This window comes from Mus musculus, chromosome 17 (genome assembly GCF_000001635.26).
Source record: "Mus musculus strain C57BL/6J chromosome 17, GRCm38.p6 C57BL/6J".
In the NCBI taxonomy this organism is placed as follows: domain Eukaryota; kingdom Metazoa; phylum Chordata; class Mammalia; order Rodentia; family Muridae; genus Mus; species Mus musculus.
In genome coordinates, this window is record NC_000083.6 from 36593642 (window position 1) to 36610702 (window position 17061).

The following is a 17061-nucleotide window of genomic DNA, read 5'->3' on the forward strand; positions in this document are numbered from 1 at the left end:
CAGAGAGAGACAGAGACACAGAGACTGAGAAAAATGAACAAACACAGACACACACACAATATGACAAATACATGTTTCTGTAAGATGAATTTTCCTAAACTTAAAGTAAAATACTGTTTTAAAACACACACTCACCCATTACTGTAAGGAAAATGAAAGGCCCATGACACAATGTAAGTACTGAAAACATATAGATCTATTCTTTCCATCATAGTTGTTCCTTGAGAAATATATACTCTTTTAAAATATCATTCTTTTAAATAATTCATTATAATATTTTCTTTTTATTGGGTATTTTCTTTATTTACATTTCAAATGTTAGCCCTGTTCCATGCTTCCCCTCTGAAAACCCCCTCCCCCCTTCTCCTCCCCCTGATCACTAACCCACCCACTCCTGCTTCCTGGCCTTGGCATTCCCCTACACTAGGGCATAGAGCCTTCACAGGACCAAGGGCCTCTCCCCATTGATGTTTGACTAGGCCATCCTCTGCTTCATATGCAGCTGGAGCCATGAGTCCTACCATGTGTACTCTTTGGTTGGTAATTTAGTCCCTGGGAGCTCAGGGGTTACTGGTTAGTTCATATTGTTGTTCCTCCTATGGGGATGTAAACCACTTCAACACTTTAGGTTCTTTCTGTAAAACCTATGGGAACCCTATGCTCAGTCCAATGGATGGCTGTGAACATCTACTTCTGTATTTGTCAGGCACTGGCTAGTGCCTGAAAAATACAATATTTTCAATAAAGTAACTGTCTCAAAACTCTTGGGTCATAGCATGGTTATAATAAATTGATAAAAGTGCATAGATGAAATTACATTAAGGTCAATTTTCTTTCTAAGTGTGTAGATATCCTGACTTAAAAATGATTGGGAATTCTTCACTTCTTTACCCCAACATGTTCTCAATAGGATATTGTCAACAGGAGCAGCAGAAGGATTAGGGTAAACAACTTGTCCACAGACACTGCTTCTAGGATACCAGTGCCCAGAGGTGGGTCTGAGGTGGAAAACAGGACTCTAGAGATGCAGGTCCCAGGAGTCCATCTTTCCATTACCAACATATCTTTATCAGTATCACTCTCCTAGAGAACATTATTTTCTGGAGTCCATTCTTTCCTGGGAGATGATCTGACAAGGTTGTCAAAATCTTGTATATTCTCTTTACTGAGACAAGTTTCACTCTGGTTGGTAGCAAACATATCTCTTTCTATTTTTCATAAGACTCCTGAGAAAATTTCAATTTCATCAGACCATTTGCTTTAGAAATCTAGTAGCCACAGACATTCACTACAGTCTATCCTCAGTATCTCCTTCTTGTATAGAGAGCTGTTTGTTTCCACCTCAGTCTCAAGGTAAAATACATTTGTATCTGAACCAATTGTCATAATATAAGTGGGAACCAAGGTTAGAAGACAGTCAGTTAGCGACTGGACTGTTTCACAGCTCACTCTCAACATTGCTTCCCTTGGCACAAATAGCCTTGATATATAGCAAGTTATTGCAAACCAATAGCCAACATCAAATTAAATGGAGAGAAAGTACACGCAATCCCACTGAAATCTGGGAGAAGACAAGATTGCCTACTCTCCCATTACCTACTTAGTACTTGAAGTTCTAGCTAAAGCAGTTAAAGAAAAGGAGATCAACAGGTTACAAATCGGAAAGGAAAAGCTCAAAGTATCACTATTTGCAGATGATATATGATAGTATACATAAGCCATCCCCAAAATTCCACCAGAGAACTCCTACAGTTGATAAACAACCTCAGAAAAGTAGCAGGATAGAAAATTAACTCAAACAAATCCATAGCCTTTTTTTTTTACACAAATTATGAACAAGCTGAGAATGAAATTAGAGAAACAACACTCTTCACAACATCCACAAATAGTATAAATACCTTGGTGTAACTCTTACAAAGAAAGTGAAATATCTGTAATAACAAGGACTCTAAATACCTGAAAAAAAAAAAAAGAAATAGAAGGTCTCAGAAGCTGGAAAGATCTCCAATACTCACAGAATGGTAGGATTAACATAGTGAAAATTTCCATCTTAACAAAAACAATCTCCAGATACAATGCAATTGCCATCAAAATTCCAACACAATTATTCACAAACATGGAAAACATGGAAAGAGCCATTCTCAACTTCATATGGAATAACAAAAAGTGTAGAATAGCAAAATAATTCTCAACAATAAAAGAACTTCTGGGGATGGTTGAGAAGCACTTAAATAAAGATTCAAAGTCCTTAGAGATCAGGGAAATGCAAATCAAAAAAACCCTGAGATTCCACCTTACACCAATCAAAATGGCTAAGATAAAAAACTCAGGTGACAGCACATGCTGGGGAGGATATGGAGAAGAGGAACACTCCTCCATTGCTGGTGGGGTTGCAAACTAGTACAACCATCAATCTTGAGGCTCATTAGAAAATTGGAAATAGATCTATCTGAAGACCCAGCTGTACCACTCCTGGGCATATACTCAAAAGTGGCCTTGCCATGCCACAGGGGCATATGTTTCACTATCTTCATAGCAGCCTTATTTACGATAGTCAAGTTGGAAAAAACCCAGATGTCCACAATGGAAGAGTGGATACAGAAAATGTGGTTCATTTACACAATGGAATACTACTCAACTATTAAGAATGAAGACATCTTGAGTTTTTCAGGGAAATGGATAGAACTAGAAAATATCATCTTGAGTGAGGTAACTCAGATCCAAAAGTACATGCATGGTATGTACTCACTAATAAGTAGATATTAGCCAAAAAAGTACAGAATACTCAGGATATAATCCACAGAACTCACGAATCTTAACAAGCTGGAGAGCCCAAGTGAGGATGCCTCAATCCCACTTGGAAGGGAGAAGAAAAAAGTGAAGTTGATCAGAGGGAGAGGGACCTGCATGGGACGAGGACAGAGAAGGGAAAAGGGGAACGTGATCAGGTAATTGAGGCCGTCAGGACTGAAGTTCTGAGGGCCAGCAGAGAAATGGAAACTGGCAACCTCATGAGACAGGATATGGGGAGCAGGGTGGGGAAATCACCTAGAAAGTACCAGAGACCTGGGAGGTGAGAGAGTCTCAGGACTCAAAGAGCGGGACCTTAGATGAAATATCCTATAGTGGGGAGAGGGAACTAGTAGAGTTCACCTCCATTAGAAAGACAGGTCATCAAGTGGAGGGAAAGGTTTGCCGTCCCACAGTCAAAAACTCTGACCCAAAATTGTTCCTGTCTGAAACAACTGCAGGAAGAGAAATGGAGATGAGACTGAGGGAAAGGAGATCCAGTGACCAGCCAAAATCAGGATCCAGCTCAAGGGGAGGTTCCAAGTCTCACTATTACTGATACTATGGTGTGCTTACAGACAGAACCTAGTATGGCTGCACTCTCAGAGGCCGAACAAGCAGCTGAAAGAGCCAGATGCAGATACTTATACCCAACCAATGGACAGAAGCCAGTGACCTCTGTGGTTGAATTAGGGAAAGGCTGAAAGAAACTAAGAAGGCTGGTAACCTCATAGGAAGACACACAGTCTCAACTGAGCTGGATCTCCAAGATTTCCAAGCACTGAGCCAACAACCAGGCAGCATACACTAGCTGATATGAGACCACAACACATATACAGTAGAGGACTGCCTGATCTGTCCTCAGTGAGAGAAGAAGCACATACCCTCAAGAGATTTGAGGTGCCAGGGAGGGGGGAGGTCTGGTGGGGTGGAAGGCATCCTCTGGGAGACAGAGGAGGAATGGGATGAGGAACTGTCAGAGGGTAATAATGACTGGACTGTAAAACAAAAAGAGTCCACCCCATCCTACGCAGCAATATGAAAGGCTTTTCTCCTCCCTAGCCCAGCCAGAAATCTCTGCATCCCTCTCCTTAACGTATCCTACCACAGCCTGATTTCCCCTCATTGCCCATAAACCAGCATGGGATGTGAGGATGGCATTTGGAATTTAAAGGCCCACTGCACATAAGTTCACACTCAGTGCTTTATTTCCAAACCATACAGAGGGCAATCTTGTTAGATGGAGAACAAAAGTCGCCTGCTCTATGCTGGCTTTTTGGATTCTGAACATTCCAAGGAATGGATTATCCTACATAAACCCTGTATTTAGGCTTCTGTGTAAGATCTACCCCTCTGCTGTGAAACATATCTCACCTCCATTTCATACATGTTCATATGAGCAGAGCTACATCTCCGGGAATAATGGAAAATTTCTGAAATCTCAAATTGTTCCCTCACTCAGACACCCTAAAACATTGGTAATTCATGAGCTCAGAACTAAAGGGAAAATCACCATGAAGTGCTGGGCCCTGGACTTCTATGCTGCTGAGATCATCTTGACCTAGCAGAGGAATGACAACAACCACAGCCAGGATTGGGAGCCACTGGACACCAGTCTTCCAGTGGATGGACACTTCCCACTATGTTCATAGAAGCCTTATTTATAATAGCCAGAAGCTGGAAAGATCCCAGATGCCCTTCAAAAGAGGAATGCATACAGAAAATGGTACATTTACACATGGATTACTACTCAGCTATTAAAAAAAGATGAATTCATGAAGTTCTTAGGCAAATGGATAGAACTAGAAAATATTACCCTGAGTGAAGTAACACAATCACAAAAGAGCACACATGATATGCACTCACTGATAAATGGATATTAGCCCAGAAACTCAGAACACCCAAGATAAAATTCACAGACCACATGAAGCTCAAGAAGAAAGAAGACCACTGTGTGAATACTTCGGTCCTTCTTAGAAGGAGGATCAAAATATCCATGGGAGGAGATACAGAGACAAAGTTTGGAGCAGAAACTGAAGGAAAGGCCATCCAGAGACTGTCCCACCTGGGGACCCATCCCATATCCAGTTACCAAACCCAGACACTATTGTAGATGCCAGCAAATGCTTGCTGACAGGAGCCTGATATAGCTGTCTCCTGAGAGACTCTACCAGTGCTTAACAAATACAGAAGTGGATGTTCACAGCCATCCATTGTACTGAGCACAGGGTCCCCAATGAAAGAGCTAGAGAAAAGACCCAAGGTGATGAAGGGATTTGCAGCCTCATAGGAGGAACAACAATATGAACCAACCATTATCCCCAGAGCTCCCAGGGACTAAACCACCAACCAAAGAATACACAAGGAGGGACTCATGGCTCCGGTCGCATATGTAGCAGAGGATGGCCTTGTGGGACATCAATAAGAGGAGAGGCCCTTGGTCTTGTGAAGGCTTGATGCTCCAGTATAGGAGAATGCCAGTGCAGGGGAGTCGGAGTGGGTTGGTTAGTGAGCAGGGGGAAGGGGGATGGGATGGGGGGGGGTTGGAGGGGAAGTGGGGAAAGGGGATAAAATTTTAAATGTAAATAAATTGTCTAATAAAAATAAAATAACTGGATAGATAGATAGATAGATAGATAGATAAGAAAGCAAATAAGATGAACAAGGCAATGGAAGCAAGCCAATAAGTAACATCCATCCATGGCCTCTACATCAGCTCCTGCTTTTTTACCTGCTTGAGTCCAATCCTGACTTCCTTTGGTGATGAACAACTTTGTAGAAGTATAATCTAAATAAACCCTTTACTCCCTAACTTGCTTCCTGTCATGATGGTTTGTACAAAAATAGAGACCCTGACTAAGGCAGTGGGTGTAGTTATTTGAATAGATTTGGACAAATAGACTCAAGTGTTTGAATGTTTGGCCCACTAAGTGATATAATTCGGAGATGTGCCCTTTTTGGAGTAGGTATGACCTTGTTGGAGGAAGTGTGTCCCTGTAGGGTTAGGCTTTTCTTTGTAGTTTACAATTTCACTTTTGAGAAATGCATTTGTTTATATGTATGTGTATGTTTTACATGCATGTATTTCCATGGAACACTATGACTACCACATTTCCCTGAAAATCCAGAGAAGCAAGAACACTCCTAAGACTTATGCAAGCATACCCACAGTTCCTCAACACTGAGCTATCCAAACACTAAATCTCTCTCTCTCTCTCTCTGATTTCTTCTCTCTGTGTTTTCTTTTTCTCCTTCTTACTTTCTGTCTGTCTCTCAGTATTTTGTCTCCTATCTTTCTCTCTGTGTCTCACTCTCTCTATCTCTGTCTCTTTCTGTTGTTGTCTGTCCCTCTGTCTTTGTGTGTGTGTGTCTCTATCTGTATGTATGTATGTATGTATGTATGTATGTATGTCTACCTATCAACATATCATTCTATATTTCTCTATCAATGAGAACTAGGGCTGCAGGAGGCCAGACTCACAGGAAATCACTTAGAATCAGCAGACCTGGACAGGGTCCACACATGTCCTTATTTATTTTACACCTCTGATCTTCAGCCTTCTCTAAGAATTCCCAGTGGGAGTGATAGAGACTGGCATAATTGGTCATGGAAAGATTAACCACTGGGTGAGGAATTCCTAGAACCTTGCACCCCCACTCAAATATAGCTCTGGGCCCTGGTATCCAGGGAGCCCTCTCTAGGGTTAAGTTGTTTATCCTGATCCCTGTATCATGGCATGCGTACCATTTCCATGGGATGCCAATCAAAGTGGCAAGACCTGAGAAAGATAATGTATTATTGACAGATCTCTGATGAACTACAACTCAAATCTGTCTCTAGTGTCTGCCTAGGAAACTAGGCTGACCCCCCCCCCATAGACCTTCAAGACTGAGACCTACAGTACAACATTCTATATTATGGTCATCATTTAATATCTCTGAGATAAGAACCCAAGTGTCCTTGCCCTTAACCTTTTCATGGGTCCTATGAAGATGCAGCCTCCTTCTGACACATTTGTGTTTACACTGGCATCTATTATTAGATCTCATCTTTTCTAGGTGTCAAAGTTTGAGTCTGTGCCCTAGGATAGCTTCCATGGCTCTATAGCTGTTGCATGGCAGGCTCAAAAATGGAAATCAGTGTTCATGCAGAATAAGAAATACTTCCTCTACCTCAGTTTTTCCCTCCCTGCTGAATCACAGGCTGTGAGGTTAGATGTAACTCAGATTTCAGTCCTTTGCCAGAGCTTGGTGTTATGTCCCAGTTTTTAAGGATGTCTGGACTTTCTGGCAAGAAAGGTCTCCAAGAATGTGGTGGACAAGATTTCATAATACACACATGATAGAGATTTCTCTCAAATCTCCAACAAGCCTCCCTTTCCTTATTCAGACTCTGTAATTAGGAGGTCTACTTCTCAGATTTACTCCTTGGTAAGTGGTTGAGAATTGACCCATGAATCAAATTGTTGCAGACCCTGAGATCCAGAAAAGAAAGGCAGTCAGAGTTCATGACCCTGGGATTGGGGGAATGGCTTAGTTTTTTAATGTACTTACTGCTCATGGAGTGGGGCTGAGGTCATTTCAAAGCTTCATGTAGGACCCACTCACAAATACCTGTTATTGCAGCTCTATGGGATTAGATGCTCTCTTCTGAATTCTACAGGCATCTCCAATTAATTAGCATGTAACACACACACACACACACACACACACACTCAAACTTACACAGAAGGTAAAACTAAAATTAACCATTAAAATCAGTGCACACTCTCAAAAGCAAGTTTGGGCTAGTTGTGAAGATGCAGTTCTTGCCCAATGATGGGTTTTTATTTGTCTGCTTTACTACTGCTGTGACAGGACACCATGACCAATACTAACTTGTTGAAGACAATGTTTATTTCAAATGACAAGTCCCAGGTCACATTTCATCATTGAGATAGTTATTCAGGAATCTGAAGATAGAGACTTGGAGGCAGGAACACTCTATAAACAACTTGTGTTTAATGGCTTTCATATCTAATCCTAGAACACCTGATTGTCAGGTGGTTGGGCCCTCATGTGTCAATAATTCAACTATAAAACACCTTACAGGTTTCCTAGAGCCAATCTGATTGAGATATTTTTCCACTGAGGTTTCTTTTCCTGTATACATGTGAAACTGACAAAATTAAACATCCACTAAGACATAGTATAAATAAAAATGTCCTATACAAGCTCAATTGTTTGCTACTTTGGCCCTAGCTGCTGAGGCTTCAAGGGAAGTTATGAAACTTCCTAGAACCTAGCTGGAGACATCCTTCCTGACCTTCAAATCCTCTTACATCGCACCTTATCTTTCCACCTATGGCATGCTTTCCCTGAATGGACGCTCTTTTGTGACTCTGAAAAGTGGGTCTCTCACCTTGGTCCATACAACTCATACTACACAAGGTTGTTTTGCAGACTGAGGCTCTTTATAGTCCTACATGGTTCCATGTCCTAATTTTGTACAATATCTCTCAACAAATGCCAGGTATATTTGCTGATCACTGAAGAGACCAGCTCCCCAAAGGAGGAGAGGGAGAGTCAAGTTGAGTTAAAGCAGAAATGCAGATTACTGAGTGACACAGCCCAGCCAGTCAGAGCCCTGGCTCCTCTGTGCAGACTCTTTCCTCCCCAACTCTGGAGTCACACATATTGTTCTGGATCTAAGACATGGATCATGTAGGGTCAGGGTTCAGGTGTCCTCGTGTTGCTTTAAGAGGACAGGCTGAGTCAGGACTGGTCTTGCTTCACTTTTTAACTTTAATTCTGCATTAGGTGAATGCTGTCTCTAGAAACAGACATGGTGAGTTTCATAATGAAAGAATTAGCTCCTGGAAACTAGGAACTCTAGAAGCTGCCCCTTCACTCTAACTAAGATCTTGGGCCAGGTATTTTGGGAAGTAAAGTCTCAGGACAAGTGGCTTTATGCTGATCCATGTGCTCCTGGTCTGAGTCAAAACTTCCTAGTGAGTTCCAACTCAGGCATCAATAAGTTAGACCATTTTCATCTCCAGATGTCTATACATGTTGCAGGAAATATTAAAAAATGAACCCACCAACTCTCAGCAGGACCAGGCCATGCTCCTGTGCTCCTGCTGCTGCCAAGAACTCTCTAGAGAGAGCCCCTGTGCCAGGTGATCTCACTCGCTCAGTCTCTCGGCTTGCCATTTGCCAGCCCTGAGAGGTCACATGGCTCCCACAGGGCTATCTCTCCGACAGGGCCCCCAAGTTCCTCTTGACTTCACACAACATCCTATACACCCCTGGTTAGCCACCTCAACAAACACCTAGTTACCAGGTAGAATCAAGACTCTTTTTTTTTTTCTATTTCTATTTTTATTTTTTTCCCATTTTTAATTAGGTATTTAGCTCATTTACATTTCCAATGGTATACCAAAAGTCCCCCATACCCACCCACCCCCACTCCCCTACCCACCCACTCCCCCTTTTTGGCCCTGGCATTCCCCTGTACTGGGGCATATAAAGTTTGCGTGTCCAATGGGCCTCTCTTTCCAGTGATGGCCAACTAGGCCATCTTTTGATACATATGCAGCTAGAGTCAAGAGCTCCGGGGTACTGGTTAGTTCATAATGTTGTTCCACCTATAGGGTTGCAGATCCCTTTAGCTCCTTGGGTACTTTCTCTAGCTCCTCCATTGGGAGCCCTGTGATCCATCCATTAGCTGACTGTGAGCATCCACTTCTGTGTTTGCTAGGCCCCGGCATAGTCTCACAAGAGACAGCTACATCTGGGTCCTTTCGATAAAATCTTGCTAATATATGCAATGGTGTCAGCATTTGGATGCTGATTATGGGGTGGATCCCTGGATATGGCAGTCTCTAGATGGTCCATCCTTTCCTCTCAGCTCCAAACTTTGTCTCTGTAACTCCTTCCATGGGTGTTTTGTTCCCAATTCTCAGGAGGGGCATAGTGTCCACACTTCAGTCTTCATTCTTCTTGAGTTTCATGTGTTTAGCAAATTGTATCTTATATCTTGGGTATCCTAGGTTTGGGGCTAATATCCACTTATCAGTGAGTACATATTGTGTGAGTTCCTTTGTGAATGTGTTACCTCACTCAGGATGATGCCCTCCAGGTCCATCCATTTGCCTAGGAATTTCATAAATTCATTCTTTTTAATAGCTGAGTAGTACTCCATTGTGTAGATGTACCACATTTTCTGTATCCATTCCTCTGTTGAGGGGCATCTGGGTTCTTTCCAGCTTCTGGCTATTATAAATAAGGCTGCTATGAACATAGTGGAGCATGTGTCCTTCTTACCAGTTGGGGCATCTTCTGAATATATGCCCAGGAGAGGTATTGCTGGATCCTCCGGTAGTACTATGTCCAGTTTTCTGAGGAACCGCCAGACTGATTTCCAGAGTGGTTGTACAAGCCTGCAATCCCACAAACAATGGAGGAGTGTTCTTCTTTCTCCACATCCACGCCAGCATCTGCTATCACCTGAATTTTTGATCTTAGTCATTCTGACTGGTGTGAGGTGGAATCTCAGGGTTGTTTTGATTTGCATTTCCCTGATGATTAAGGATGTTGAACATTTTTTCAGGTGCTTCTCTGCCATTCGGCATTCCTCAGGTGAGAATTCTTTGTTCGGTTCTGAGCCCCATTTTTTAATGGGGTTATTTGATTTTCTGAAGTCCACCTTCTTGAGTTCTTTATATATGTTGGATATTAGTCCCCTATCTGATTTAGGATAGGTAAAGATCCTTTCCCAATCTGTTGGTGGTCTTTTTGTCTTATTGACGGTGTCTTTTGCCTTGCAGAAACTTTGGAGTTTCATTAGGTCCCATTTGTCAATTCTCGATCTTACAGCACAAGCCATTGCTGTTCTGGTCAGGAATTTTTCCCCTGTACCCATATCTTCAAGGCTTTTCCCCACTTTCTCCTCTATAAGTTTTAGTGTCTCTGGTTTTATGTGAAGTTCCTTGATCCACTTAGATTTGACCTTAGTACAAGGAGATAAGTATGGATCGATTCGCATTCTTCTACACGATAACAACCAGTTGTGCCAGCACCAATTGTTGAAAATGCTGTCTTTCTTCCACTGGATGGTTTTAGCTCCCTTGTCGAAGATCAAGTGACCATAGGTGTGTGGGTTCATTTCTGGGTCTTCAATTCTATTAGCCAATCAGATTTATATGTCAAGAATAATACAATTTACAAGATTCCAATACAATAAGTTGAGAGCCAAATGATAATGATAAGGCTTTAACACAGTTATTCTAACCTTTTGATAACACCACATCAGCCTCTATTCAGGTTATCTCACTCCTCTTCAGACCTCTCTTGCTGTCTCCTCAACTCCTCGCTCCACCTCCCTTCTTCTGTCTAATTACTAGCCTCACATTGTCCAAGTGATTGGACAGGAAAAATCCTGCAACATATACATATTTGGAATTTCGGTGTATGTCTATGGTAAATTAGCTTCTGTAGATTATATCCATCTGTACTGACTCTGTTGGGAACTTAATTTTTAGACTCTTATTTCATTGAAGTTTATATGGAGCAAAGGCCACTTGGAGTAAAAATAGGTCTTGTGACTCCAAGTATACTTGTTTATATTACAAGGAACATGCATGGTTTGCATATTCTGATCCTTATGGTTTTTACCAGGCCAGTGGTTTCTCAAAGGTCTCTCTTTGATGCTAACATCAGAGCTTGGATCCCAAGCACATGGGTAAAATCTGACAATGTTCCTACTTGACTCTTTGTTATTGCTCCCATGCTAAGGGTCAAACTGTGCATTCACTTCAACTGAAGTTCATCCTTGGATTCACTTCCTTGCTTGAAGGTCTTGAAGTCTAAGTTGTAAATGGATTTTTGTAAACTCTATTAGTTGTTAATGTGACCTCAGGAGCCCTGTGATATATGACCTTTGATATTGCTGTGACAAAAAAAAATGACCAAAAATAACTTGAGGATGAAAGAGTTTATTTCATCTGAGAAGTCCCAGGTTGTGGGCTACCGGGGTGTAGGGAAAGGAAGGGGGAGGGAGAGAGCCCACGTCTGTCTAGAGCTCCTGTGCTCTGGGCAGGCAGATTCGGGAGAGCTGCTGGACACTTTCCACTTGGCACAGGGTGAGCATCTAAGCCACTGACCCCACTTGGTGGGTGTTGGACAAGGGGCAGCCCCTGATACCAGGGGCCCCAGGGCAACACCCTTGGCCCCAGAGTTATAGGAGAGAGGGCAGAAAGAGAAAGGTTCCCACACAGATGAGGGTCCTTAGTCTGGTCTGTGGCTGGAGCACAGGAAGGCCTTCCATCAGGAGCTTAGAAACGGCTCATTAGGAGAAAGCCTGTCCCATCATCTAAGCACAGTGGGCCTTGATGAACAGAGACAGTCTATGGTTTTAGAGCTTTATTGTAGAAAGGCAGGGGGAAAGAGAAAAGGTAGAAAGAGAGAGAGAGACCAGCCACGGCCAAGAGGTGAGAAGGGAAAAAAGAGAGAGAGATGAAAGGCTAGAGTAAGAGGGAGAAAGCAAGAGGGAGAGAGAGTAAGAGAGTGAGAGGAGAGAGTAAGAGAATGAGAGAGAGAGAGAGAGAGACAGAGAGAGAGAGAGAGAGAGAGAGAGAGAGAGAGAGAGAGAGAGAGAGAGAGAGAGGTGGGGCCAAGCAGCCCCTCTTATGGTGAGCTGTTATCAGTTTGTTGCTAGGTAACTGGGAGGAGTCTAGCCTGAAGGTCAAGAAACTTGGGACATTGTCTACGTGACTACTAGCCACACTTCTCCTGTGGGGGCTGTAGGGGTGGTAACTTCAACAGAAGCCTTGGGTCCAGGAGACATGAGGGAACACCTACTGTCCCATGTAGGTGAATTATCACCATCAGGTTCTACCGGGGTTCAGACCTCAGCTCAACTGGAGACTAGGATGTCTGTCCCACACCAGGTCACATTTCAACAGTAAGGTAGTTCTTCAAGGGAGGAACACAGACACAGAAGCAATCCATGGAGGACTGCTGATTACTGGTTGCTCATCCTGCTTTCATATATAATTCAAGAGCACCTACCTTTACAGACTTGTCTAGAGGCAACCTGATAAAGGCATATTCTCCATAGAATTTCCTTTTCCTGTTTAAAGAAAGCTGGTGTTAAATTGACAAAATCCAAAGCAACAGGCATGGCATGGTCTGAATAAAAATGTCCTCTACACGCTCAAGTGTTTTCTCAATTTGTCCCTAGCTGCTCAGCCTTAGGTGAAGCTATGAAACTTCCTGATGTGGAGCAGAGATCACAACTCTCCTAAGACTCCTAATAAGGAGTCACCTGACCTGTCCCTCACCCATACTCTAGATGGCATTTCACCTACCTCTTGCATGCCCAGAATCAACACTGTCCCTTCTGACTCTGGAAGAGTGTCTTGTATTATTTTTACCACACAACTCATGCTGCCCAAAGTTGGTTTGCAGTTTTAGCTTGTTTATAGTTTTGTGATGGTTTGTACACCCTGAGGGATGGAGTCCCCTTATTTAGCCATGTTAGGTCCTTACCCTTCAAATTTCCACATTCAATGTTTGGATGCTTGGTGCTGGCCAGGATAACCATGAGCAGCAGGAGGAGAGCCCTGTGTTCAAAAGTTTGCATCCTGCTAGTGAGTGCAGACTGACTCTACTTGTATGTGTTCACTTTATATTCTTGATACAGAGGAGTCTGATTGTCTTCTCTAACAATTCCCAAAGGTAGTGATAAACTGTTTGGTTTGGGGCATGGAAAGATGAACTCCTATAAGAGCAGTCCCTAGGGCCCTGCTTCACCAGCTCAGATCTAGCTCTGATGCTTGAGATCTGAGGTGCAGTGTGTGGTAAGACAAGTTGTTTACACTGATGATTGCTCTCCTGGCCATGATCACAATGTTCTTCTGAGTCAATATGAAAAGCTATTGAGTCAGTAAGCCTCAACAGTTACAATATCAAGATGTTTACAATGGCTGAAATAAGAGAATGGTTCTCAGAGCAACTTATAATTGTGTGGATTGTGTCAACCTAACTTCAACACACTTAAAATTCAAATTTTGAGACATTTGCTTCATTGAACGTATTAACAAATTGCATATAAAGAAAATGCTTACAAAAAGTAACAACTGTTTTCCAAAATTCAATAATGAGGTGAAAATAATTTCTGCCTGTATTTATCCTCATATTTCCCAGTAAACATACTTGGGATTTAAAAAAAAAGTCTTTTATTCACTTTATATCCCAATCACTGCCCGCAACCCACAGTACCCCTCATACAATCTCTGCCCTATTTCCCTCCATGTCTCCTTTGGAATGGTGGAAAACCCTCCTCAGTTTACCCCCACCCTGGCAACAAGACTGTGCAGGGCTTGGTGTATCCTCTTCCACTGAGTCCAGAAAGGGCATTCTAATTAGGGAAATATATTCCACAGACAGGCAAGAGCTTTAGGGATAGCCCTTTCTTGAGTTGTTGAAGGACCCACAAGAAGACAGAGTTCCACATCTGCTACATAGGTGTAGGAGCATAGGCCTAGCCTGATTATCTAGCCTTTTGTTAGTGGCTCAGTCTCTTAGATCCCCCAGATGTCTAGGCTAGTTGACTCTGTTGGTCTTCCTGCAGAGTTCCTATCCCCTTCAGAGACCTCAGTTCCTCACACAGCACTTCCATAAGATTCCCTGAGCACCATCCAAGGCTTGGCTGTGGGTCTGTCTCTGAATCTGCTTCAGTCAGCTTCTGGATGGAGTTTCTCAGAGGACAGTTATGCTAGGATCCTGTCTGCAAGCATAAAGGAGCATCATTAGCAGTGTCAGTGATTGGCACTTACTCATGGTATGGGTCTCAAGTTAGGGCAGTTATTGGGTGGACATTCCTTCATCTCTGAACTATCTTCTGCCCCCACATTTCTTGTAGACATGATAAATTTTAAGTCAAATATATTGTGGGTAGATTAGTGTCTCTATTGCTAAAATGGAATGCTTGCCTGGCTACAGTGGAGTACATGGTCCCTCCTTGTTTCATATTCTGACTGCCGTAAGTATCAGCTAAGGTTATGCCCATTGATTCCAATGAACAACCCACATCACAGGTCTCTGGGATATCCTGGAGATGCCCTCCCAATCACACCCCCAACCATGCTGTACATTTCCATTCATATTCCTGACCCTCTGGCCTTCTCTCCTATTTCTCCCAGCACCTGATACAGAAACACCCCCATCCACCTCCCTGTCTGTTCTCTTGCTCAGTTCTTGCCTTCCTTCTTCCTCATATGATGATTTTCTTCCCCCTTCTAGATGCAATTCAGGCATCCTTGCTTGAGCCTTCCATCTTAGTTTATGTAACTCTCTGCAGTGTGTCCTGTAGGTTTTGTACTTTATGGATAATATCCACTTCTTTTGAGGAGTGGGTTTCCTCAGTCAGAATGGTGTTCTCAGGTTCCATCCATGTGCCTGCAAAATTAATGATGTCTTTCTTTTATTGGCTGAAGAGTATTCCATTGTATAGATGTACCACATTTTCTGTATCCATTGTTCAGTTGAGGGACATTTAGGTTGTCTCTAGTATCTGGCTATTATGAATAAAGCTGCTGTGAACATAGTTGAGCAAGTGTCCTTGTGGTAAAGTAGGGTATCTTTGTGATATAGACCCAGGAGTGTTATAACAGGGTCTTGAGGTAGAATCACTCACTGATATTTTTGAGAAACCCCGACATTGATTTCCAAAGTTGTTGTAGAATTTTGTACATCCACCTGAAATCAAGGTGTATTCCCCTTGCTCCACATCCTTGCCAGCATGTGCTGCCATTTCATTGACCTTAACAATTCTGGTGACTATGGGTTGGAATCTCAGGGTCATTTTGATTTGCGTTTCCCTGATGATTAAGCAAATTACACATTTCTTTAAGTTCTTCTCACCCATTCTAGATTCCTCTGATGAGAATTCTCTGCTTAACTGTGTACACCATTTTTAATTGGGCCATTTGTGTTGGCGTCTAAATTCTTGAATTTGTAGAAATTTTTGATATTAATACTTTGTCTAATGTAGGGATGGTGAAGATCCTTTCCCAATCTATAGGCTATTGTTGTGTCCTATTGACAGTGTCCTTTACCTTACAGGACCTTTTCAGTTTCAAGAAGTCCCACTAATTGATTGTTGATTGTATGGATTATATGGATCTCTTTGCATTTTTCTACAGGCGGACATCCATTTAGTCCTGCACCATTTGGTGAAGATTCTTTCTTTTTTACATGGTATAATTTTGAGTATTTTAGTAAAAATCAGGTGTCCATAGTTGTATGGGTTTATTTCAGGGTCATTGATTCAATTCCATTGATCAACATGACTGTTTCTATGCCAATACCATGAACTTTTGATTACTCTTGCTCTGTAGTACAGGCTTGAACTCAGGGATGGTGATATTCCCAGAAGTTCTTTTATTGCTCTGGATTATTTTAGCAATTCTGGGTTTTTTGTTATTCTATATAAAGTTGAAAATTGACTCGAGCCCCGGGCTACCTTGCCAGCAGAGTCTTGCCCAACACCCGCAAGGGCCCACACGGGACTCCCCACGGGACCCTAAGACCTCTGGTGAGTGGACCACAGTGCCTGCCCCAATCCAATCGCGCGGAACTTGAGACTGCGGTACATAGGGAAGCAGGCTACCCGGGCCTGATCTGGGGCACAAGTCCCTTCCGCTCGACTCGAGACTCGAGCCCCGGGCTACCTTGCCAGCAGAGTCTTGCCCAACACCCGCAAGGGTCCACACGGGACTCCCCACGGGACCCTAAGACCTCTGGTGAGTGGATCACAGTGCCTGCCCCAATCCAATCGCGCGGAACTTGAGACTGCGGTACATAGGGAAGCAGGCTACCCGGGCCTGATCTGGGGCACAAGTCCCTTCTGCTCGACTCGAGACTCGAGCCCCGGGCTACCTTGACAGCAGAGTCTTGCCCAACACCCGCAAGGGCCCACACGGGACTCCCCACGGGACCCTAAGACCTCTGGTGAGTGGAACACAGCGCCTACCCCAATCCAATCGCATGGAACTTGAGACTGCGGTACATAGGGAAGCAGGCTACCCGGGCTTGATCTGGGGCACAAACCCCTTCCACTCCACTCGAGCCCCGGCTACCTTGCCAGCTGAGTCGCCTGACACCCGCAAGGGCCCACACAGGATTCCACACGTGATCCTAAGACCTCTAGTGAGTGGAACACAACTTCTGCCAGGAGTCTGGTTCGAACACCAGATATCTGGGTACCTGCCTTGCAAGAAGAGAGCT